Genomic DNA, 26,801 nt, shown 5'->3' with positions numbered 1-26,801 from the left:
TAATGTAACCCTTCTGCCCCTCTGAGTTGGCAGCAACAAGGGCCGGGTTCAGTATCCAGGGGTTCCGTTTAGTAACACAATGCATAACCGGCTCGAGCCCCCACCCAGTGACCTGGGACACTTACATACCACACCCCCCTGGGCGCCTCTAGGAGGCTATACTTCCCCTCTCGCAAGCACGGAGTCTGAGTGTAGCAAAATCTTTTTAATAAAGAAAGGAATCAATGCGGCATCCCATTGGAGAAACACCACAAACAGGGTTATAACACAAACCGTAAACAAAAACCCACCTCCAAGTACGTTTGGCAATGTCCTTTTTCCCCTTAGGGTTTTAAGTCCAATCACCCCAAAGTCCAACAACCCAAAAGTCTCTGGTCAATGCCACCCCAGAGTTCGAGAGTTTATTTGTAGAGGTCCCTCCCCCCAGCCTTGGTAGAAAGGGGCACCTTACGTGGTCCGGGGCCAACTGCCCTGCCTCTCTGTGGGTTCTGCTTCTGCCTTCTCTATGAACTGCTCCACTTTACCAGCCGCTCCACTCTGCTCCTCCAGCTGTCCTCACAAACTGCTCCGCTCCACCAGCTGCCCTGCTCCATGAGCTGCTCCAGTTCTCCCTGCAAACTGCTCTGCTCTGCGCGCTCTATGGGGTGCTCCACCCGTCCCACAGCTACTCCGCTCTGCCAGCCGCTCCGCTCCACCAGCTGTCCCATGATCCGCTCCAGCCATCCCCACAAACTGCTCCACTCCACCAGCTGCTCTATTCCACAGTATAGCTTCAGGCTCCCCCCACTAGTTAGCACAGTACTCAGTGCTCTCAGCTCAGTAATTTCAGCTCTTTAGTGATTTCAGCTCTTAGTAGGGGAGCCCCAGTGCTAGTGCACCATTAGCCCAAAGTGAGTTCAGCTCAGTAACCTGTATCTAGATTCTTGACGGAATAAAAAAAATCAACTCTGGAGGGGTTGGAGGGGGTGGAACTGGTGGAGGGGGTGGAACTGGTGCTTCTGGCTCCACAAGAAGACTGCACCATCAGGCACAGATACCTGTCCCCAGCCTCTCTCAATTCACTGGGTTTTGGAACCCATGTCCCTTGTCTAGCAAGTACCACCCAACTGAAGTTGAGTCATTTCTGTCACAAAGCAGTCCCACAGCTCGGCAGCCTGGGATGGGGTAGGCGTGCCTATGCAGATACACTCTCTGAAATTCTTTCCACCAGATGTCAGGGTAGAGCTCATCCTGACTCTGCTTACATCAATATAATTTTTAAAAAGTAATATTTTTTTAAATTTACAAATTCTGGAATATTTGAAAGAAAACAGAACAACTTTAATCCCAAAAGTTTAAGACCCTAAAGATCTTGCTCATCTCTCCTCAGGGAGACCTGTAATGACTTGATCAGTTTGGTTTAGAATATATTCCAAAATTTTAGTGACCCGATTAACTTGTGCAATTAAAATGTCACAGACAAAAGGATTTTTTTCACTCCCGGATGTGAGGAAAATACATCTAAATATATATTTAAAATAACTGAAAATAGGTAAACATAGGGGTGATGAAATTGCTATTGTCTTTGTAGATCTGGCCAAAGCATTTGAATCATTTTAGCTCGAGGGACTTAGTATTAGTGAAAAGTTTGAAGTTAAAGATCTTTATAATTGCTCCACAAAAATTTGTGTGGGCAGGGATTACACTGAGTCTATTCCAATTTGTAGGGGGTGAAACAGAGAGATCTCTTATCTCCAGTACTATTTAATATTGCTAGGGATCAACTTTTGTCATGGATGGAGTCTGAAGGGTGCAGTTTTGCTACAGAGAAAAAAAATCACAGTTTTAGCATTTGCCAATAATGTGGCCATTCCGAGTGGTTCCTGTGAGGGTTTTGACAGAGAATCTAAATATTTTATCAGTTTTGTACCCATACTAATCTTAATGTTAATATTAGAAGACAAAACAATTCCATATTTTACCCAAACACAACTTTTACATTGCTAATCCAAATGACAATGGGAGATTAAGCAGCGAATTAATAGATCCTGCAAACTGGCCAATTTGAAAAATATTTGGTGCTCAGGTAGACCTATGGTCTGGGATTGTTGATGCATTTTTAAATATTAAATTTATTGACCAGTAGCAGTCTTTATAGGACTCCTTTTAAAGCAGCACCAAAGTTGGCTAGTATAAAAAGTTTTAATTTTACCTAGAGTGTTTTATAATTTACTATTGAGTTAGGGATATGGGGCAAAAATCTGTCTGGGTATTGGTCCCGATTTGAGCAGGGGGTTGGACTAGATGACCTCCCGAGGTCCCTTCCAACCCTGATATTCCGTGATTCTATGATTCTATGCTTGTCCTTTTTATATTTTAAATAGTTACAAAAGTGTTGGTTAGGAAAATGGTTAAGATATATTTCATGTGCCACAATATACTGCCAATGGTCTATTTCATTCAAGAATCAAAGATGGCTTAGCAGTGACTAAATCTTTGGTACAAATTCCCAAAATGTTAATTCACAAATGGAGAAGGCATGAGACTTCTACTGACAGTTGGGTATACCCATCATTTATATATACCAGAATCAATTTTCTGGAAAAAGATTTTAACTTTTAGTGTTTCCACCCCATAACATAGAGAGAAGATGGAGCAGGTTAAGGTGTCAAGGAGTTAGTATAAACTATTTTAAGAACAATCTTGTAAGTAAAGCTTTTTTGAAATGTCCTTCTTTTGGTCAAATCCTCTCCTCTGATAGCTTCATTGCAACTGAAGACTAATGGGCGTCCTGTCAGGGAAACACTGGCAAGAGGTTGGCCAAGTGTTAATGTGATGTTCGGATGGCGTAGGTCAGCTAAGGAGACAATTCCCTATATTTCTGGGCAATATTTTAAAATGAAGGATGCACAGATTAGAAGACATAACAGAATACTCCAGTCCCTGATTGATAAAACAAATACATTCAGCTGGAAAGCATTGGTAGAACCACATGTCAGGAATAAGGATGGTAATTTAAGAAAGGCTGATATTGTGTTTGTTAGAGGTAATATAGCTACTGTGTTTGATATTATGGCCCATCGGGAACATAATGCCAGGAATGTGGAGGCAGCCCATAGAGAGAAGGTAGAGTACCACTCTGAGCTAGAGGTGGAGATCAAAAAAGATTTACTGATGTAACATCATCTCCCTGTATGACTTTGCTCTTGGAGCTCGTGGGAAGTGAAGCAAAGATAAGGATGAACTACTTAAGCTCCTGAGTTTGGAAGGAAGTAAACAAAGCTCCTCATTTTGTAGATTCTACTGTTCTCTTCATGTCATCATTTTCTCTCCATATTTTAACTTTTCATCAATGGATCTTTAGCTCTTTGTACTTTTTCTTCCATTTGTTATTTCATTTTTCATCCTTTAAAATATTTTATATATTTATTAATTTATTTATTTTCAATAAGTACATTTAGCTAGCTCTACTCTTCATGTGCCAATATATATTTATGCCTCTTTCTGTAATTTTCACTCCATGCATCTGAAGAAGTGAGGTTTTTACCCACGAAAATGTATGCCCTAATAAATCCGTTAGTCTTTAAGGTGCCACTGGACTCCTCTTTGTTTTTGTGGATGCGGACTAACACGGTTACCGCTTTTTTGGGGGATGTGTGTGTAAATATTTGACTTTTTCAATTAACAGTGGGAAACTTTATGGAAACTATCATCCTTCATACATGGATCTAAATCTAAGAGTGAAAAAACAAATATACAAAGCTTTAGTGAATGACATAACACATAATTTATCACATCATTTAGGCTTTAAGCAAGTGAACAAGTGTTTGCAAGATCCAGACCTCAATTAGCACATTATGTTTCCTTCTAAGAAAATTCCTTATAACAGTGATAAACAAGCAGATAAACATTAGTATTTCTATGTAGCTAAGAGAAAGGTGCTGTGAGTAATATTTTTCACCCTAGAATGGGAAGCATATTCTTAGAGGATATGGGAGGCAAACCTGTGAGAGGAGAATGTCATGGCTTATTTAGTGAATAGGACCTTATAAACTTTCTGCATCTTAAAGGCAATGTTAGAGATCCTGACATTAACCTTAATCTAGGGTTTATATTTTTGGCATTCCATTGATAGGTTTTGTTGAATCAATCAAGGCAAAATGCATATTCAACTCTGAGAAAAAATATTTTCCCTAAATTCAAAAACATGAATGTTTAGCTTGATGATCACAAGGCACTGTTTAGTAGATTTTTACATGAATAAGATATATATGTAGACAATTTGCCATTCTGTGTTTCCCATACAAATTCCAATTTATACAGGAAAGTAGGAATTGCCATACTGAGTCAAAGGATTTGTCCATTTAACCTCATTTATTTTCTCTAACTGTGGCCAGCACCAGCTGTTTCAGAAAAAAAGATAAGAACCCCTACAGTAAATACATACAGAATAACCTGCCCCCAGGGAAAGTATCTTCCCTGCCCATATTAGTTAGAGATTGGCTCATTCACTGAAGCATGAAGGTTTATATCCTTACTGGAATTTTTAGTTTAATTTTTTTTAAGTCTTTGCTGTTATGACTCCAGGTATTCTACTGATCCAACAAATGTACATGCACATTTGCTTTTCTTGTATATGGCCAGAACAGCTATTAGTCACTGTTTGGTTCTCCTAAAGTAGCAAAACACTTGGTGAGACAACTAAAAATCATTGTCAAAGGCCTTATATCCCTTTTCACTTACTTCAGAGATCTGAGATGCAATTCCTTTGGGTTTAGTGTTTTTTGTCAAATTCTAATAGCACTAACTGGCTAATTATCTGCTCCATTGCAATGGCGACTTTTTAAATACTCTCTATTAATTTTCCTTCCTGTTAACATAAAGTATCATAATCTGCAAATTCCCTTTTCAAACTGCATTCCCAGAACGTTCATGAAAGCCTATCCCAGCCTGGCACTTTTATGAATACAGAGACTAAGTATTCCTTTAGGTCTTTAGCAACATCAACCTGATCTGTCACTAATTTTCCACTCATATCCCTTAATGGCTATATCCCATCTCCATGCTTGTCAGCTTGCTTCTTTTATATTTAGATACTCTTGAGTTGTTTGTCTTCACATCCATTCTTATTCTTCCCTATTTTGTAACCTGTGAAAGGTTAGTGGAGACTCTGTCTGTTTTTCCATTGAGGTCCTGCTTTGGTTCAGTTTTTTTGCTGGGTTGAATAAGGCTTAAAGTAATGCAACTTGCCTGAGGTCACATAAAGAGTCAGCACAGTGAAATGTATTAATAGGAAGGACTAGCAGCCCAGAGGTTAACTGCTACACCAGGGTTTCTCAAACAGGGGTTGCCACTTGTGTAAGGAAAGCCCTGGCGGTGTGTTTACCTGCCCTGTCCTCAGGTCCAGCTGATTGTGGCTCGCACTTGCTGCGGATCACTGCTCCAGGCCAATGGGAGTTACTGGAAGCAGCGCAGGCCAAGGGACTTACTGGCCGCTGCTTCCAGTAGCTCTCATTTGCCCTGAGCAGAGATCCACTGCTAGTGGGAGTCAAGATCGGCCAGACCTGCAGACGGGGCAGGTAAACACACTGGCCCAGCTCTCCAGGGGCTTTCCCTACACAAGCGATGATCCCTGTTTGAGAAACCCTGTGCAACACCTAACTCATTTTTATTGGCTCGTTTCATTAGCCAATCTTATCTAGCCTCAATTCTTGTTAGAGGGAAAAAAACAGCAGTTACTTATCTCAAATACATTACCTGAAAGCCAACTTGCTGCACATTATTTCAGTGGTTGTGAGACATGTATATTTTCTAGATTAGGGAAGAATCGTGGTTTGCGGATAAGACAGTAGGGTTGCTAACTTTCTACTTGCACAAAACCGAACACCTTTGCCCCTCCCCTGCCCTGCCCCTTCTCCGAGGCCCCACCTCCACTCACTTCATCTCCCCTCCCTCTGTCACTTCCTCTTCTCATCCTCACTCACTCGCTCATTTTCATCGGGCTGGCTTAGGGGGTTGGGGTGAGGGATGGAGTGACGGCTCTGGCTGGGGGTGTGGGCTCTGAGTGGTGCCAGAAATGAGGGGTTCAGAGTGTGGGATGGGGTTCTGGACTGGGGAAGGGGGTTGGGGTGCGAGGGGGTGTGAGGGCTATGGCTGGTGATGCAGACTCTGGGGGTGGGTCTGGGTATGAGTATGAGGGCTCTGGGGTGTAGGAGGGTGCTCCAGACTGGGACCAAGGAATTCAAAGGGTGGGAGGGGGATTAGGGTTACGGCAGGGTGGTTGGGGCACTGGAGGGTTCACAGGTGCAGACTCCGGGTGGTGCGTACCTCAAGCAGCTCATGGAAGCAGTGGCATATCCCCCCTCTAGCTCCTGTGGAGGGGCACAGCCAGGTGACTCTCCATGCAGCCCTGTCCACAGGCACTGCTTCCCACAGCTCCCATTACCCATAGTTCCTGGCCAATGGGAGCTGTGGAGCCAGCGCTTGGGGCAGGAGCTGCCGTGCAGATCCCACTGACTGCCCCTGGACTTAGGAGCTGGAGGGGGAACATGCCACTGCTTTCAGGAGCCTCATGAGCCATGGCAGGAATGGAGCCTGTTATAACTCCACTATCCACCAACCAGACTTTTAGCGGCCTGTCAGTGGTGCTGGACCAGAGCCACCAGGTCCCTTTTCAGCTGGCATTCTGGTTGAAAACGGGACATCTGGCACCCCTATATGACAGTGAGCAGGGATTCAAGAGATCAGTTTAATTCCCATCTCTGTCACAGATTTCCTGTGTAAACTTAGCCAAATCACTATCTGTACCTCAGTTACCCCTCTGTAAAATAAGAACAACAAATTCCTTTAGCCCCAACCTTTGTCTGTGTTCTCTAGTTAGGACATGTCTACACTACAGAGTAAGAGTGTGATTCCCAACTTGTGCACATATTCTCACTATGGCTTGATGAGAGATAGCATAAGTATAAACAGCAGTGTAGCCCCCATAGCATGGGCTGCAGTAGTTGCAGTTCCATGGCCAGCAATTCTGAGTAATTACCCACAAGGTTCAGGAGGGTTTGTACTGCACTGCCACTGCCCGGGCTACTGTGTCTATACTACTATTTATAGCATGGGTGAACAAACTTTTTGGCCCGAAGGCCACATCTGGGTGGGGAAATTGCATGCAGGGCCATGAATATAGGGCTGGGATAGGGGGTTGGAGTGTGGGAGGGGGTTTAGTGTGCAGGAAGGGGCTCTGGGCAAGGGGTTGGGCACAGTAAGGGTGCGGAATGTACAAGAGGGCTCAGGGCAGCGGGTTAGGGTGCAGGAGGGGGTATGGAGTGCAGGGGGGCTCAGGGCAGGGGATTGGGGTACGGGAGGGTGTGAGGTGTGGCGGGGGGTTGGGGTGCAAGAGGAGTTCAGGGTACGGGCTTCAGCCCAGTGCCGCTTATTCTGGAGTGGCTTTGGGAAGCGCAGCGCACAGCAAGGCTAAAACCGGCTCCCTGCTACCCTGACCCCATGCCATGCCACTCCCAGAAGCATTGCACCACATCCCTGTGTCCCCTGGGATAGAAGGGATCAGAGGGCTCCACCACACTGCCCTCATCTATGGGTACCTCCCTGAGCTCCAATTGGCCACAGTTCCCCATTCCCAGCCATGGGAGCCACAGGGGATGGTGGCTTGCAGGTGAGGGCAGTGCACAGTGCCCTCTGCCTCTCCTCTCCCCCAGAGACCACGGGACCTTTGCCAGTCCCTCCGGGAGTGATATGGGCCCATGGCGCTACGGGGATGGCAATCCGTAGACCGGACCGAAAGCCCTGACAGGCCAGATCCGGCCTGTGGGCCATAGTTTGCCCACCCCTGATTTATAGTCATGCTGGTTCTCATCGAACTAACATGAGTATGTTTCATGAGCTGGGAATTGCACCCCTAGCTCACAAGGTAGACATAGACATAGCCTGACAACTTTCTGAGGTAGGGACCATCTCACAATGCCTGTCACAATGCCCCCCTGGGACCCAAAAACCCATAATGTCAACTGCATATCTTGATTCTGATATGTATATTCTGGTCCACCAAAAAATGTAATGTGAGGTCTTAAATAAAGCTGGGTCCACAATGGTCACTAATATCATTGTGAAATGTATGTACAAATACTGTCTAAGGAGTTATGTTTATAAACTTAAAACATGGTTTTAAAAGTTTTTAGTAAAACAGTGATGAAAACAGGTTTTCCTCCAACAAGAGATTCAGAAACATGTATTTTCTTCAGGATGTAAATGAAGCATTGTAAGCTAACACACTAGATTACCTCTTTATATACAAAGCAGATGTTAGCAAAAAGATGTGACATCAACAAGGAAGGATTAGATGAGAAATCAAACTATGGGTGGTTACTTGGGCTGTGTACAAAGACAGTGCAACTTGGGGGAGTATATGTATGAGGCACAGAATACCCTATCATGCTACACCAAGGAAGTAAACAGGCAGTGAGTTTACATTTATGAAAACAATATCTCAGCCAGCCTTGGCTGAAATGCTGCAGAGGACTTCAGGAGTGACAAACTTCTTAGACAGAGATTGACTTGTAGTTATGTTATTCCCTAGAGAGCATATTATGATTTTGTTTGACATGTAACTATTTGTTTCCAATATTCCTACGCATTATGACTTGTACTTTGAATCTTTGATAATAAAAAGTTATTCTTGTTTTCACTATACTAATACTAAGTGTTTGTGATATTAAGCTAGGTGCTGATCCTGAGTTGAATCATTCCTGCTGTGTGCACCGTGTTCTTGTGGGGAGTTTCTGTGAGAGTTCAGTGGATAAGGGGCTAAGGGACTACATGGGAATGCTTTCAGAGGGGCTATGGGACTGCAGTACACCCATTGTACACCTGCAAAGTGAAATATGGGCTGGCATAACCCAGAGGAGATTGCTTGGGTTGCTAACAGGTTTGTTGTGTCAGGGAGCTGACACCCAGTTAAGCAGAAGCAAACTTCCTCATACTAGAGGCAGGAAGTAACAGGTGAATCACACTCCTGGGTACTCACAGAATGATCACATGCCCCAATCTTAGTTGGCTTCTACATGCTCTTGCAATTAATATATCCCATGATTTACATTAGAAACTAATCTTATATCAGGCAGTCAATGAAGTTCTCTCAGCCTCTCTCAAAAGTCCGCTATAAGAAAAGGACAGGAAATGTTCCTAAGGAGTCCTCTCTCACTGATGTAGGTTAATGTAGATTCTAACTTCAGCAGAGTTACTTCTGACTGATGTAGGTGTAAGTAAAAGGCGAACTCAGCCCCCAGCTGAGCAGGGTTAGAATAATACATGCTGTGTATCATTTCTGTTTATTAATGTAAACAGCCTGAATGTCAGCGCAGCTTAACAAATATTCAGTTAAATATTAAAAACATAGTTAATTTGAATTATTTGATAACAAAAAATTTTCATTATGAGGAAAGGAGAGGAGTAGGAGGTCTCCAGGGAGAACTGGATCTAGGAAACAGAATGCAAAGCATGTGTGCATAGGGCAAAGTGAACAGAAGTATTTTCCAAGAGCAGTCATTACATTCTGAATATACGTTTCAGCATCCCATAGGCTGAATTAAGAAGAAATGGTGATAATTTGGAAGTGGATTTGAATCTATGTTTCCATATTCATCATGTCATGGGATCTTGAAGGGTGAGGACTATATAAAAGAGAAAACTGAAGGGAATATTTGAACTACTGTATGTCTATATATAACTGTGACATGGAGTGGGAAAACAATCACATCTAATTAAAAAAGAAATAGGTAAGCACATAAGTGCCACGTCATCTCAGAATCCTTCACTAGCCTGGAAGTTTGAAACCTGTAACAAACAGGTCCTTGCCATCTGTTGCTTCTGTTAAGTAATAAAAGTGAACACATTCTGATTGCTTGTGTTCCACTGTTAAAAATGTATAGTTGAAAATCATAGAATAGCTTCCCTAACCTACCCCAGGAACTCAGGAGAATAACTATGAAAGCCCCAGACAGAGGGAGAGTGTGAACACTACTGACAGAAGAGAAGAGTCCACTGAGTTTGCTAATGCTCATTAACAATATTTTCACCTTCAAACTGCTGTACAAAGATAGGTTGGACTTGTAGGAAAAGGCAAAATTATAAGAGAAATTCAACTGGTGTGACAGAAGAGTCACTGTCATTGGAAAGAGGAATGAAGGAGGTCTTCAAGGCTAAAGAGATGTGCATATTTCGTATTAGCATGAGAGAGTACCCCAAGATTAGGTAAGTGAATTCTGGAGGAGATCTTCAGATCTTAGTCAAACTCCAAAGAGAATCTGATTGTCCAGAGAGGCTTAGAGAAAGGAAGGAATAGGCTAATTAGCTCCCATACATTAGCACTCATTGTCTTTTCTATTAAAGCTCTGTTTACTGTGGGAAAGTTGTTTCTATAGGTACTTCCTCATTGTCTTGTATATCAGGTTAGTGAGCATGACATGTTCTGTTTAAATATACACATACCCTTCTCAAATATCAGTTATTGACCTTGGAGCTATTCTCTGATTACTCTTATCAGTTTATTTTAATTTGGTCAAAATGTGTGCAGGAAAAAAACAACCCAGGAGATTCTTCTGACAGGACAGTCATAAAGTATTAACTAATTCTTTAACATTTGTGCATCCCTAAGTGTTATATTTCTTCTTCTAATATACAAATATAAGTATTCAAATATTTTCACTGTTTTAGTATTTTTGTGTCTACAGAAGATAAAATGAAGGTGGAAGCGAGAACACAAGCATTCAATTATCAATATTTAATTTCTCAGTTCTATCAAATATACCAAAGCAAAGAAATTGTGGAAGAACCTGGCACTATTAAACTCATCCCTCTAAAAGGTCCAAAAGGTGGGGAAAAATTCCCAAATAAGGGGTTAAAGTCTATTCATGCAGGAAACCTAAATTTCCTTTAGTGTAAATAGCTGTCTTTAACCTCCATTCAGATTATTTCTAATATAAATATTTTCAACAATAAATGTAAGGCTATAAATGTAAATGAGTAACAACTTTCAAAACAAGGAACATTTGAAAGGGGATGTTGCACTCTATAGTGCCCAGGACAGCAGTACAGTTGTTACTTTGAATCACAGGCTTAGTTAAATGCTTGGTTAACCAAACAGTTCAAGGCCTTCACTATGTAAACAATAACCTATAGAAGATATGGAGCTAAATTCCTTTATGGCCTGCTCTATGCCCCTGTGCAGTCAAAAGTGAATCTGGCCTGATATCTCTCAGGTGAGTTCAAATATTAGCACAGAATGGTAAAGGGTCATCCCAAATTCATGCAATTGCCATCTCTCTCACCATTTGTTGTGTGTTCCTTTGCTTCCCTACCAGCTGAGTCTTTGAGTGGAAATTGATATTCAAGGTTACGGAGGAAAACTTAGGGATTTATACCTATGAACTTTCCTGAAAGCCTAGCCTTGCCTTTACAGTTACTCTCCAATACTAGAACACAATACTGTTGAAATATTATTATAAGCCAGGGTTTCTCAAACAGAGGTCACCACTTGTGGAGGGAAAGCCCATGGTGGGCCGGGCTGGTGTCCACAAGTCTGGCTGATTGTGGCTCCCCATTGCCATGGATCGCTGCTCCAGGCCAATGAGAGCTGCTGGAAGCGGTTGCGGGCCAAAAGACGTACTGGCCATCGCTTCTAGCAGTTCTCATTGGCCCGGAGCAGTGATCCACTGCCAGTGAGAGCTGCGAATCTGGCTGGACCTATGGATGGGGCAGGTAAACACACCAGCCTGGCCCACCAGGGGCTTTCCCTACACAAGCGGCAACCCCTGTTTGAGAAACCCTGTTATAAGCTATACTTAATTTGGACCCTTAGCGTATGTCTACACTATCCACCAGATTGGCGAGTAATGATCAATCTATCAGGGATCAATTTATCACGTGTAAAGTAGATGCGATAAATCGATCTCTGATCGCTCTCCTCTCGACTGCTGAAATCTAGTTCAGTGAGAGGCGGAAGCAGAGTTGATGGGGGAGCCGCGGCAGTCAATCCTGCGCCGCGAGAATGCAAAGTAAATAATTCTAAGTCAATCCAATATACGACGACTTCAGCTACACTATTCTCAAAGCTAAAGTTGCATATCTTAGATCAATTCCGCCCCCTCCCAGTGTAGACCAGGCCTTACAATAAATAAAATAAAAAATGTCAAAGTATTAGGCATGGATGAGATCATTTAGCCTAATTTAGAGCTCATGTGAAAATGTTTCCTCATGCCTGAGCAGCCTCAGACTGCCATAAAGGTTTATATAGTTAATAAAATGTGAGGTGCCTTTTCCATACCCAACCTGACCGCTGTGTGCTTGCTAAATATTAATAACAAAAGAAAAATACACCTTTATTTTCAAATGCATGTGTATATTTTAATTGACTCACTTATGGAAAAAAAGAGAGGTTTACAGTTTTGTGAAATTGTACATTAGTTTTATCAACTACAAAAATAGTTGGAAAGTCTTTCAAAACCTGAGGCTCCATCAGAGTCTCCCCCTTCAAATTTCTTATAAGATGTTTGATTCCTGATGACTTTTCTCCTTTCTCTCATTGAGGAACCAGATTTCTGATGCTCTGGGCCTCTCTGACACTTTCTTTGAATTCCTGTCTATAACACTCCTATGTAGTAAAAAAGGTCATAAGGCCAATTCACCCTAAGAACTAAATGGGTTGCTCTCCTCCCCTGCCTGCCCAGGAAGGGAATGAAATCCCAGACTTGAGATCTGAACGCAGAGCTCTTGCATGATAACACTAAACCTTGGTCATTTACAAAAAGGGTTATTTGAAATTAAGATTAAAAATAGACAAAGCTGCTTGTCTCTTCGGTATGGAAAACATGAAACTGAACCTAACCTCTTTTTTTACAAGTTTCAGAGTAGCCACCGTGTCAGTCTGTATCCGCGAAAAGAACAGGAGTACTTGTGGCACCTTAGAGACTAACAAATTTATTTCAGCCTGAGCTTTCGTGAGCTACAGCTCACTTCTTCGGATGCTTTTTCTTATATGCTTGATTCACATCACAGCTTTCAATTGTAAGATGGTCTTGATCCTTTTTAACCTTTATTAACAGCTCAGAACAAAATGTAATACTAAATTAAATTATTACTGGCATACAGATTCCATGCACCGAGGTATACAGTAAACCATTGTTTAAATTACAAGGAGAATTGATGTATTTAACTATCTCTCAATGAAACCACACAGTTCAACATTGTCCAGGTTATGCCACTCAGCCTGCATTTATGTCATCATGTATCACCCTGTTAAAGGTTCCCCCAGTTTGTTCCCATGTAATAATTATATAGCTTTCTTCATCAGTCTTCCTCTGAGGGAGGGCTTTGCCTCTATTACCACAGAAGATGACAGCATGTAGAGTAGCTGTTTTGTTATGTAAGTTGTCAACGGTAACTAGAGAGTTAAGATGGTCATTCTTTACACAGAGATATATTTCTCTGGAAATACTAATCAGACTACCGAGCTGTCTGCTGTAGCTAGGTGCATGCTCTGGTTTGTATGCAGTTAGGTAATTGTACTTTATGCATAAGAAAATAATCTTATTTAACACAAGTTCTCCTTAGGTTAATGTGAAGACACAGCAGGTAATCCTCTGCAATCCTTTCCAGGTGCCTTTATCACTGTTGCTCCTACAAAGAAAAGGTGTAGCAATTTGTTATCTCTGCCAAAATTTCAGCATAGGCAACTACATTAAATCTACCCAAATCTGCATTTGATAGTAGTGTTGCTGTGCACCGTTGAATAGCTTCTTCCTTCTGTTCCAGTGGTGGCTGCATTTCAGCAGTGACTGATATGGTTCCATTAGGTAGTATATAGTTTGTAAAAAGTAGAGGAATCCTAAAAGATAAGAAGCACTGCATATGGGTAGGACTCTATGACTAGAATAGAAACTGCATGTGCATGTGCTTTCTTGAGAGCTACAAATGAATATTTGAATGGAAGCCACATTTATAGTTACGCAGGGCCAAATCTATTCTGTCACACAAAATATAAATAGCTAGCTAGCTTCTGCACATAGACTTTAAGGCCAGAAGGGACCATCATGTTCATCTAGTCTGACCTCCTGTATGTTGCAGGCTCCAGAACCTCACCCACTAACACCCGTCATAGACACCTAACCTCTGGCTGAGTTACTGAAATCATCAAATCATGACTTAAAGATTTCAAGTTACACAGAATTCAACATTTACATTAATTTAAACCAGCAAGTGACTCATGTCCCATGTTACAGAGGAAGGCGAAAAACTCCCAGAGTTTTGACCATTCTGACCTGGAGGAAAATTCCTTCCTGACACCAAACATGGTGATCAGTTATACCCTGAGCATGTCGACAAGACCCACCAGACACCTGTGAAAGAATTCTTTGTATTAACTCCAAGCCCTCCCCATCTAGTGTTCCATCTCCAGCTGTTGGGATTTTTGCTACTAGCAATCACAGATGGGCCACGTGCCATTGTAGGCAATCTCATCATATCATCCCCTCTGTAAACTTATCAAGTCTTAAAACCAGTTAGTGTTTATTTTGTGCTAGTTTGTGTCATTCCCTCCCCTCCCCCGCACGCGCACGCACGCACACACGTGCACACACGCGCACGCACACGCACACACACACACACACACACACACACACACTGCTCCCCTTGGGAGGCTATTTCAGAACTTCACTCCTCTGATGATTAGAAACCTTTGCTTGATTTCAGACTTAAATTTGTTGATGGCCAGTTTATATCCATTGTTTGTGTTTCTCCTTGACGCAAAGCCACCCCCTTTGTGGACTGCAATTCCCTGTAAGCCATGTTGTCAGTTGCCCCTCCCTCCGTCAGAGCAGATAATCATTTCGCACCTTTTTTCAGCCCAGACACCATAGCACTGGGATCATGGAACCCGCTCAGATCACCACGGCAATTATGAGCACTGTAAACACCACACACATTATACTGGAGCACATGCAGAACCAGAACCTGCCAAAACAAAATCAGGCGAGGAGGCGACAGCAACGCAGTGACGATAGTGATGAGGACATAGACATGGACATAGACTTCTTGCGACGTACAGGCCCCAGCAATGTGCACATCATGGTGTTAATAGGGCAGGTTCCGCCAATTCTGGGCCTGGGAAACAAGCACAGACTGGTGGCACCGCATAGTGTTGCAGGTCTGGGATGATTCCCAGTGGCTGCGAAACTTTCGCATGCATAAGGGCACTTTCATAAAGCTTTATGACTTGCTTTCCCCTGCCCTGAAGCACCAGAATACCAAGATAAGAGCAGCCCTCACAGCTGAGAAGTGAGTGGCGATAGCCCTGTGGAAGCTTGCAAAGCCAGACAGTTACCGGTCAGTCGGGAATCAATTTGGAGTGGGCAAATCTACTGTGCGGGCTGCTGTGATCCAAGTAGCCAATGCAATCAAACAGCTGCTGATATCAAGGGTGGGGACTCTGGGTAATGTGCATAGTGGATGGCTTTGCTGCAATGGGATTCCCTAACTGTAATGGGGCGATAGAAGGAATCCATATCCCTATTTTGGCACCGGAGCACCAACCCAGCGAGTACATAAACCGAAAGGGGTACTTCTCAATGGTGCTACAAGCAATGGTGGATCACAAGGGACGTTTCACCAACATCAACGTGGGATGGCCAGGAAATATACATGACATTTGTGTCTTCAGGAACTCTGGTCTGTTTCAAAAGCTACAGGAAGGGACTTTCTTCCCAGACCAGAAAATAACCATTGGGGATGCAGAAATGCCTGTGGTTATCCTTGGGGACCCAGCCTACCCCTTAATGTCATGGCTCATGAAGTCATACATAGACAGCCTGGACAGTAGTCAGGAGCTGTTCAACTATAGGCTGAACAAGTGCAGAATGGTGGTAGAATGTGCATTTGGACGTTTAAAAGCTCGCTGGTGCAGTTTACTGACTCAGATAGACCTCAGCGAAACCAATATTCCCATTGTTATTACTGCCTGCTCTGCGCTCCACAATATCTGTGAGAGTAAGGGGGAGACATTTACGGTGGAGTGGGAGTTTGAGGCAAATTGCCTGGCCGCTGATTATGTGCAGCCAGACACCAAGGTGGTTAAAAGTGTACAGAAGTGTGTGGTGCACAGCTTTGAAAACCAGTTTCATGACTGGCCAGGCTACGGTGTGAAAGCTCTGTTTGTTTCTCCTTGATGAAACTCCTCCCTCTCCCCGTTCACTCTACTTCCCTGTAAGCTAGTCATCCTCCCCTCCCACCTTCGATCACTGCTGGCAGAGACAATAAAGTCATTGTTGCTTCACATTCATGCATTCTTTATTAATTCATCACACAGATAGGGGGAAAACTGCCAAGGTATCCCGGGACGGTTGGGGGAGGAGGGAAGCACTGTGTGGGGTTGGGGAGGAGGGAAGGACAAGGCCACATTGCACTTTAAAACTTTAAAACTTATTGAAGGCCAGCCTTCTGTTGCTTGGGCAATCCTCTGGGGTGGAGTGGCTGGATGGCCGGAGGCTCCCCCACCACGTTCTTGGGCATCTGGGTGAGGAGGCTATGAAACTTGGAGAGGAGGAATGTTGGTTACGTAGGGGCTGTAGCTGCAGTCTGTGCTTCTGCTGCCTTTCCTGCAGTGCAAGCATATGCTGGAGCATATGAGTATGATCTTCTAGCAGCCTGAGCATCGACGCTTGCCTTCTGTCAGCAAGCTGACACCACCTATCATCTTCAGCCCGCCACTTACTCTCTTCAGCCTGCAACCTTTCCTCACGTTCATACTGTGCTTTCCTGCACTCTGACATTGTCTTCCTCCATGCATTCTACTGTGCTCTGTCAGTATGGGAGGACAGCAGGAGCTCAGAGAACATTTCATCCTGCGTGAGTTTTTTTTGCCTTCATATCTTCACTAGCCTCTGCGAAGGAGAAACATTTGTAGCTGGTGGAGGAAAAGGGAGAGTGGTAGTTAAAAAGACACATTTTAGAGAAAAATGGGTACACTCTTTCATGTTAAACCTTGCTGTTCATATTACGCAGCATATGTGCTTTCATTACAAGGTCGCATTTTGCCTCTTGTATTGAGGGCCTGTCAGATTGGTGTGAGAGATCACTCGCACTTCACCCCCCCCCCACATGGCTAACAGAGGGGAACATTTCTGTTCAGCCACAGCCAAACAGCTGAGCAGGAATGGGCACCTCTGAATGTCCCCGTAATAAAAGCACCCTATTTCACCAGGTGACCATGAATGATATCACTCTCTCCTGAGGATAACACAGCTAGATAAAGAATGGATGTTGTTTGAATGCCAGCAAACACCCGGACCATATGCTGTCATGCTTTGTTATTCAATGATTCCCGGCTAAGTGCTACTAGCCTGGCATGTTAAAGTGTCCTACCATGGAGGACAGAATAAGGCTGCCCTTCCCAGAAACCTTTTGCAAAGGCTTTGGGAGTACATCTAGGAGAGCTTTATGGAGATGTCCCTGGAAAATTTCCGCTCTATCCCCATACACGTTAACAGACTTTTCCAGTAGCTGTACTGGCCACAAATGCCAGGGCAAATTAATCATTAAACACGCTTGCTTTTAAACCATGTGTAATATTTATGAAGGCACACTCACCAGAGGTTCCTTCTCCACCTTCAGGGTCTGGGAGGCAGCCTTGGGTGGGTTTAGGGCTTACTGATTTCAGGTCCAGGTTGAAAAATATATCTTGGCTGTTGGGGAAACTGGTTTCTTCACTTCCGTGCTGTGAGCTATCTTCAATCTCTTCATCATCCTCTTCCTCATCCCCAAAACCTGCTTCCTTGTTGCGTGATTCTCCACTGATGGAGTCAAAGCACAGTGTTGGGGTAGTGGTGGCTGCACCCCCTAGCATGACATGCAGCTCTGCGTAGAAGTGGCATGTTCGGGGCCGTTTGCCTCTCTGGTTTTTATGTAGGCTTGCGTTAGCTCTTTAATTTTCATGTGGCACTGCTGTGCATCCCTGTTATGGCCTCTGTCCTTCATGCCCTTTGAGACTTTTTCTAATGTTTTGGCATTTCATTTACTGCAACGGAGTTCAGCTACTGTGAATTTGTCTCCCCATACGGCGAACAGATCCCGTACCTCCCATTTGGTCCATACTGGAGCTCTTTTGTGATTCTGGGTCTCCATCATGGTCACCTCTGCTGATGAGATCTGCACTCACCTGCACCTTGCCACGCTGGCCAAACAGGAAATGAGATTCAAAAGTTTGTGGGCCTTTTCTTGTCTACCTGGCCAGTGCATCTGAGTTGAGAGCACTGTCCAGAGCGGTCACAATGGAGCACTCTAGGATAGCTCCCAAAGTCCAGTACCGTTGAATTGCATCCACACTATCCCAAACTTGACCCGGAAAGGCCGATTTCAGAGCTAATCCCCTCGTTGGAGGCGGAGTAAAGAAATCGATTTAAAGAGCCCTTTAAGTTGGAAAAAAGGGCTTCATTGTGTGGGTGGGTCCAGGCTTAAATTGAGGCAATGCTGCTAAATTTTACCTAAATTCACAGTGTATACCAGGCCACAATCTGAGAACTTTGCTTAGACACTCAAATTCAATTGTTGTCAGAAAATCTATGCTTCTGAATATTCATCCACCTATGCTAAAGGTCTGTGTTGGGATTGCATTCTATGCTGTTATAAAACATCCATCAAACTAAAAAATATACATAAAATAAAGACTTTTTGTGGGGAGAGGGTGCAAGAATGGATGCTGACTCTTCATTTCTTGGCTCCTGTGGATTTTTAAATCAGGTCTTTAGCAGGCCTCTCATTTAGCTTTTCACATCTGCACTGTCTGTCCTTAGTGCAGGTATTAGAAAGTTTGAAAATGTGCATGAAGGGGCTAAGGTTAGTGCAGAGGAAGTTACATGTGGATGAGAGGAAAGAGAAAATACCTTCCAAGGGTTTGGGATCCCCCTTTTGGTGCTTGTTAGGACTCAGACTAAAAATATCACAGTCTAGTGTTACTAATCAGAGTCTGTCTCCTACAGCTAGCAATTTAATTGAGACTAAAATAAAACAACAACCAGCTTATTTTAAAAAAGTTACTGTACATAGCTCAGTATACTGTGTTTTTGACATATCCTCAATCTAAGCTCTGTTATCTTCCCTCTAATCCCCGTTTGCATTTAAAGTCAGCCAAAATCCTTTCTATAGGTTTTCTTAATTGGTAAATAAAGATCATTAAGGTAACAGAGGACATCTGCCCACACTAGCTGATTCTGGGAGCAGTGTTAATTGCCTTTTCTCATACACAGAGCAATTACAAAGAAAGCTACCTGCAATTACTCCCTCAGGAATTCAGTTCCCTGGGATGCACAAGACCTCAGAGGGATCCCCTATTGATCCCTCTTCTTACACTCTGTCACTGATGGCCTGATCATATTATTTTTTAAAGAGCTGTACAAGGGTGTAGCTAAGAAATCAAAGAACTCTTGACTGAGTGACAGGATGAGCTATGGGAGGAATAAGGATGGGACTGAGAGTCATACAAGGCTGAAACCTAATTCTTCCACTGCAGGATACAAATAGTTCCTATTAAAGTCAATGGGAGTTATTTGTATTCTGGAAGAATAGGGCTGCTGAGGCCTAATTCCATCTCACTCTATGGCTTTGGACTATTCTGTCTGAGCTTGGTCATCTGTGCAATGGGGATAATAATGCTTACTAAAGTTGTTGTGAGGGTTAAATAGTTACTTTTTATCAAGTATGTTGTAACAGACCATAAAAGCTTTTGATAGCTCTTTAGAATGTGGATTTGACAAACTCACATATCTGTAATGACCTTTCTATTATGTTAATGATGCTACTACACATGAGCATCAATAGGGCTCACTAATAATCCTCGTGAACTTTTCAATATGAAATAATTGCTTGAATCATTTTATTCTTGTTACTATATTTATTTTTAACCAGAACAGGACAAATGATAAATTTACACTATGAGTGATTTGCCAGCAATTTGTCTAAGGTCATGTTAGAGTAATAGGAGCATTAAAAGCATGTAAAATTACAAAACAGATTTATTTATTTTTTAATCTTACCTCTTGCAATTTAAAAATGGCCAGATTGCTGGATGCCAAATTTGGTACAATAAAGTAAAATAAAAACACACTTCCAGAGCTAAAACTTTGGTGCCAAGTTTCTGCCTTAAGTTAATTTAGATGGGTGAGTTGTAAACCCCTGAAAATAGGTGTATATAATGGAAACTTTGATAGACCTTAACTACTAGTCTTGCTAGTGGAGCTCCTTTAATTATAATTCCAGTAGACTGATTACAGCAGAAGCAAGAAAAATTGATTTCAGCCATGAAAGTCGTTAAGTCTCTGTTCTTTATTGATGTAGTTTACTGGAGCTATTCAGTACATGGTTATGTGTTTGAGGGGGTTCATCCATAGAACATATTACAAAAGCTACAATGGGCTGGAAAGCATCTTTTGACTTAACTTCTATTTACTGGCCCAAAGCTGTTCTGCAATTAAGCTGCTAGATCCAATTTCATTTAATCCAACCTCCTATAATGAGAGATATTACTTATCATTTATCACTTATCCTTACAGTGACAGTCAGACTGGTGGTCAGAAGCAATATGGATTTTTAAGGTGGCTTATTATTCTAGAGAGTTCTTTTGGTGATTTGATGGACACTAATGGGATGATTAAGCAGAATCTTTTAATCATATTCACTACTGTGACATAATTTTATATGAATGCCTTATACTACATTGAGCTAAATTCATATAAAATATTCCTCCATTAATGTTTCAGATTTACCTAAGTTCAACTGAGAGTTACTGTGATCTGTGCAGGTGATGCAGTACTGTGACCTATGCAGGTGAGCATTAGGCAGATAAGGTTGTCTGTCAGCTCTTGGAGTGTAAAGCTGATGATAACAGTGTTCTAGCAGATTCTTCACCTGAGGAATGGTTGTTTTCCTAGCCAGAGGGGTTTGGAAGCCAACAGGGTGCACATGTTTCACTTGACAAGTCTATGGCCTGGTCTACACTATGCGTTTAAACCGAATTTAGCAGTTTTAAACCGATTTAACCCAGCACCCGTCCACACAACGAGGTCCTTTATATCGATATAAAGGGCTCTTTAAACCAGTTTCTGTACTCCTCCCCAACGAGAGGAGTAACGCTGAAATCGGTATTGCCATGTTGGATTGGGGGTTAGGGTTAGTGTGGCCGCAAATCGACGGTATTGGCCTCCGGGCAGTATCTCACAGTACACCATTGTGACCACTCTGGAAAGCAATCTGAACTCGGATGCACTGGCCAGGTAGATAGGAAAAGCCCCTCGAACTTTTGAATTTTATTTCCTGTTTGCCCAGCGTGGAGCTCTGATCAGCATGGGTGGCGATGCAGTTCCAAATCCAAAAAGAGCTCCAGCATGGACTGTACAGGAGATACTGGATCTGATAGCTGTATGGGGAGACAAATCTGTTCTATCAGAGCTCCGTTACAGAAGACAAAATGACAAAGCATTTGAAAAAAATCTCCAGGCTATGATAGACAGAAGCCACAGCACAGTGCTGTGTGACAAGCGTAACGGAAAGCCAAAGAATCAAATGGATGCTCATGGAGGAAGGGAGAGGGGACTGAGGACTCTAGCTATCCCACAGTCCCCGCAGTCTCCGAAAAGCATTTGCATTCTTGGCTGAGCTCCCAATGCCTGAAGGGTCAAAAACATTGCCAGGGGGGTTCAGGGAATATCTCATCAATTTACCCCCCTCCCACCCCTGAAAGAAAAGGGAAAAAAATCGTTTCTTGCCAGTTTTCAATGTCACCGTATGTCTTCTGCATGCTGCTGGTAGACGAGGTGCTGCGGCAATGAACAGCAGCATCCCCTCCCCTTCCTTTCCTGATGGCAGATAGTACAAAATGGTGGAAAACTGTCATTAGCCCGTGAGTGCTCCTCCCTGACCTTGGTGAGGTCGGCTGGGGGCGCCTGGGTAAAAATGGGAATGACTCCCTGTCATTCCTGGCAGACGGTACAAAATGCTGGGTAACCGTCCTCATCATAGCAGCTGGAGCCTGAGGTCCATCAGCCCCCCCGCTTTCATGTCTAGAGAAAAGATTCTGTACTCCCTGGACTATCATAGCAGTGGGTGGCTGCGATTGTCTCCCCCCCACCCTTTAATGTCCTGCCTGGACTGTCATAGCAGCTGGAGGCTGCCTCCCCCTCATTTTATCTTGCTAAAAAGTCAGTGTTTCTTATTCCTGCATTTTTTATTACTTCATCACACAAATGGGGGGACACTGCCACGGTAGCCCAGGAGGGTTGGGGGAGGAGGGAAGCAACGGGTGGGTTTGTTGCAGGGGCACCCCCTAGAATGGCATGCAGCTCATCATTTTTGCGGGATCTCTGGGGCTCTGACCCAGAGCGGCTCTGATCTCTGGCTTTCTAGTAGACTTGCCCCATATTCTAGGCAGGACTGACTCTATTTTTAGACAAAGCATAAAGAAGGGAATGACCCGGGGAGTCATTCCTATTTTTGTCCATGCGCCCCCGGCCGACCTCAGCAAGGCCAGCCAGGAGCACCCATGACAGCAGCAGACGGCACAAAATGATTGATAACCGTCTTCGCCACTTTCCAATTGCAAACGGTACAAAATCTTTTATAACCATCATCTCATTGCCAATTTACAGTGGCAGACGGTGCAACAGGGATGGTAACCATCTCTGCTTCCTTGCAAAGGCAAATGAATCCTGCTGTGTAACACTGCAGTACCGCCTCTGTCAGAGGCATCCTTTATACATATGGTGACAGTGACAAAAGGCAAAACAGGCTCCGTGGTTGCCATGCTATGGCATCTGCCAGGGCAATCCAGGGAAAAAGAGTGCGAAATGATTGTCTGCCATTGCTTTCACGGAGGAAGGATTGAGTGACAACATTTACCCAGTATCACCTGCAACACTGTTTTTGCCTCATCATGCATTGGGATCTCAACCCAGAATTCAATGGGTGGGGGAGACTGCTGGAACTATGGGATAGCTACGGGATAGCTAACCACAATGCAACGCTCCAGAAATCGACGCTAGCCTCGGTACATGGATACACACCACCGAATTAATGTGCTTAGTATGGCTGCATGCACTCGACTTTATACAATCTGTTTTAAAAAACTGGTTTATGTAAAATCGGAATAATCTCGTAGTGTAGACATACCCTATGTGAATTGCTTTGTTTGTACGAAGAAGGAAGAGTGAGGGGAGGGTTTGATTTCTGCCAAGACTAAGTGATGATTGTGCCAGGCTTATGCAGTAGAGGACAGAATCAAGCCCTTCACAGTATTATTGAGATCAGTGAAATTCTTTGATCTCTAGCTGTGTTTGGGGTAGCATTTTTACAACATCTCCCCTATATTTTTTGTTTTTTCTGGCACAGCTGCAAACAAGCATCACCATCAAATGCATAAGCTTCTCAAGTATAGCTAAAGAAATGATGCAATTTTCATTTAGACTGTTAGAGTAAAGAATCGGTTTTCAAACCAATAAATTGACTTTCGGTGCTAATTACTGTCACAGTGCATGGTATAGCAGATTCATAAGAGCATATAAAACTGATATAAAGTAACACAATTTATCACCTGTAATAACACACAACTGGTATAAATCATTATTTTGAGCTGATTTGGCATTTTAATTTTGATACTCTTTTATTGTTTTTGGTTTAAATTTATTTCTGTTTTTTATTTATTTATTTATTTTTAGATTTAAAAAATGTGAATGACTTGCTTTAAGAAAAGGGCAATTAAGTGATTTCTGTATGAATGTGCTAAATATTTAAACACTTCAATTATTTGAAATGACTCTGTTGTTACCCAGGGTTCTTTCAACCCTAAGCTCTTGGTAATTTTTACTCTGTGTGAGGACGTGTCAGGAAATAAATCAGGGGAAGACACTGCCTCCCAACCAATAGATGGCTGGGAGGATAAACACGAGTGCTTTCACTTAAAGCTAAACTTTACTTAGTTTCAAGCACTTACACACGTCTGCAACAGGTTAGTAAAACACCTCCAACCCTCAATAATTACCATAGCTGAGTGTGGCTCTTGAGTGGCACACCGGCAGCCTGTCTGCTGGTGGGGAACACAAGATGCATCCAGAGGAAGAGACCAGTTCTGAAGAGTCCCCCTACTCTAATTTTCCCCCTTATTTAAACATTAGTAATAGAATGACATGTCTCTTAAAGAAACCTTGTTAAGTAAGCAGTTGCAATGATCCAGCAAGAGGTTCCTTCTGATTATTTATTAATCAAGTGTGGGTTTTTCCAGAGTTTGCAGCCTTGAGACCCCAATAGACATTCCTGGGGCATATTACTCTTTTAAAATGCATGTACCAGCAATTTCAACACAATTTTATCAGGAAGGACGCAGGGTCAAGCTGCCCTTTCTGTGGCCCCCCCAACCCCCCTCCCCTCCTGCCTTGGTCAAGCTAAGATTGCTGAATGGCCAATTTACAGCTTGCTGACTAGGCCACCTTTAGCAATAAGCCATAGTGGTTTCAAGCACTTTACTGGTTTGCCAAAGTCTCCCCATACACTGTGCTTGCTTAAGTCCTAAACATTAAACTCCACCAAACATTAGAGAAACCTGAAGAGCTCCTAAAATTTGGAAATGGTTACTTAATCTTAACTTGCTCTGAACATGATATATCCTATTACTTCACTCACTTTAAATCAAGATTGGATGTCTTTCTAAAAGGTATGCCCTAGCTCAGTGGCTCTCAACCCGTCCAGACTACTATACCCCTTTCAGGAATCTGAATTGTCTTTCATACCCCCAAGTTTCACGTCTCTTAAAAACTACTTGCTGACAAAATCAGACATAAACATACAAACATATCGTAGCACACTATTACTGAAAAATTGCTTACTTTCTCAATTTACCATATTATTATAAAATAAATAAGTTGGAGTATAACTATTGTACTTACAATTCAGTGTATAGTATATAGAGCAGTATAAACAAGTCATTGTTTGTATGCAGTTTTAGTTTGTACTGACTTTGCTAGTGCTTTTCATGTTGTAAAACTAGGCAACTATCTAGATATGTTGATGTACCCCCTGGAAGACCTCTGTGTACCCCCCGAGTACATGTACCTCTGATTGAGAATCACTACTCAAGCTCAACTACAAGAAGTTAGCTTGTTGCAGGAATAACTGGGTGAAATTGTATGGCCTCTGTTATGTAGGAGGCTGGAGTAAATGATCCAAGTAGCCTCTTTTGCCTTAAAATCTAAGAATTTACTAAACAATTTCCCTGATGAACTTGAGATAGTCCTCCAGAGAGCAGCTGAATCCCTGCTGAAGCATACGAGCACCATGAGAGGTTTCAGATAACCCATTGTGGGAACTGCACAGGAGGAGCTAAGCTGGCTAATGTTTCTAGGGAGCAGGACTGGGGAATGTATGCCGGCAGGGAAACACTCCTGTTTCAGCATTTCACTGAAGAAGACCTTCTCTATTTTGCTTTCCTTGGTGTAAATCTAAACAGTTATGATCAATAATACTAATATTAAAAAACAAAACAAACAAACAAAAAAATTATGTCTTGTGTTTAGTCTAAAATTACATGGACCTCCAACACTTTGAAACTTTTAATGCATGATAGCAGGATCCACACAGCCAGTTAGTGGATAGCAGGCTGGAGTGTTGTAGATATACAGCTGGCCTACTGGTCACTAAGTGATCATGTAGATAAGCCCTTAGAAGTTCTACAACAAAACAGCTGTTTGTTAGCTAAAGGGAGTCAAAGAACAGATGAGAATGAGGATACATCTATGCTGCAGCTTGGACTGTACTTCCCAGCTTATGTAGACAAACATGGTAGCTCTGCTAGACCTAGTACATTTAAAATAGCAGCATCACCAGGGAGGGAAGGTAGTAAGGGTGGCAGATGAGCTAGCCATCTGAGTACAAATCTGCCCAGACCCCCTTGCTATGTACTCAGGTGGTTAGTCCAAGCCGCTGTCTGCACTGCCTCTGGAAACACTGCTATTTTTAGCACACTATCCTGAGCAGAGCTAACATATGTCTGTCTAATTGCAGTGGAAAGCAGTATTTTCTTTGCTAAATAGGGCATGCAGTTTTCTGGACAGTGTATAAAGCCAAACTATCCCTGTTGGTGCTAAGTTGGCAATGTGTTTTTATTTCTCTCAAAAGACTGCTTGTGCTTTCCTTCAAATTTCAACTTTGATCCACTAATTCTCACCTGTTACACTGTGATTACATGGATGAACTGCAAAGAGACAATCTCAGCTAAATAGTCAAGGGCACAGTAGGTGTACCCAGGAACAAATGCTTCAATTGAAAACTCAGATTCCAAGCGGTTTGCTCAACTGTATTTGACAATTTTAAAAGGCGCAAAAGGGTCATTTAAAAAAAAATGGTCCCCTCCTTCTACAATGGGAACTAATAATGGGCATCTTTGCTGAAGGTCTTCTCACAGAGAATGAAGACTCAGTACTCTGTTCAGAAAACAATCCCAATACAGCACAAAATTTAAGTGCTGCGCTGAACTGAGCCCTTGATTGAACTCTGTTCTCACTTCTATGAGGTGGTCCCTGCAAGTTAAATTGAGGTATATAGCTGAAGCAGCACCGTAGGGAGATCTCCCTGCTGCTAACCAAACTGTATTTGTCCTGTGGATGTGGACTTGATACTTCTCCTCTTCCATAAATTCTCTGAAAAATGGAAACTTGATATTGTGGGCATAATTCAGTTCATTCTTTTCACTTTTTAAAGTATTTAAAATTATGTTATTTTAAAAA

Source organism: Gopherus evgoodei, chromosome 1, assembly GCF_007399415.2.
Source record: "Gopherus evgoodei ecotype Sinaloan lineage chromosome 1, rGopEvg1_v1.p, whole genome shotgun sequence".
In the NCBI taxonomy this organism is placed as follows: Eukaryota; Metazoa; Chordata; order Testudines; family Testudinidae; genus Gopherus; species Gopherus evgoodei.
The sequence above is the reverse complement of the archived record's forward strand: the minus strand, read 5'-3'. Positions refer to the sequence as shown.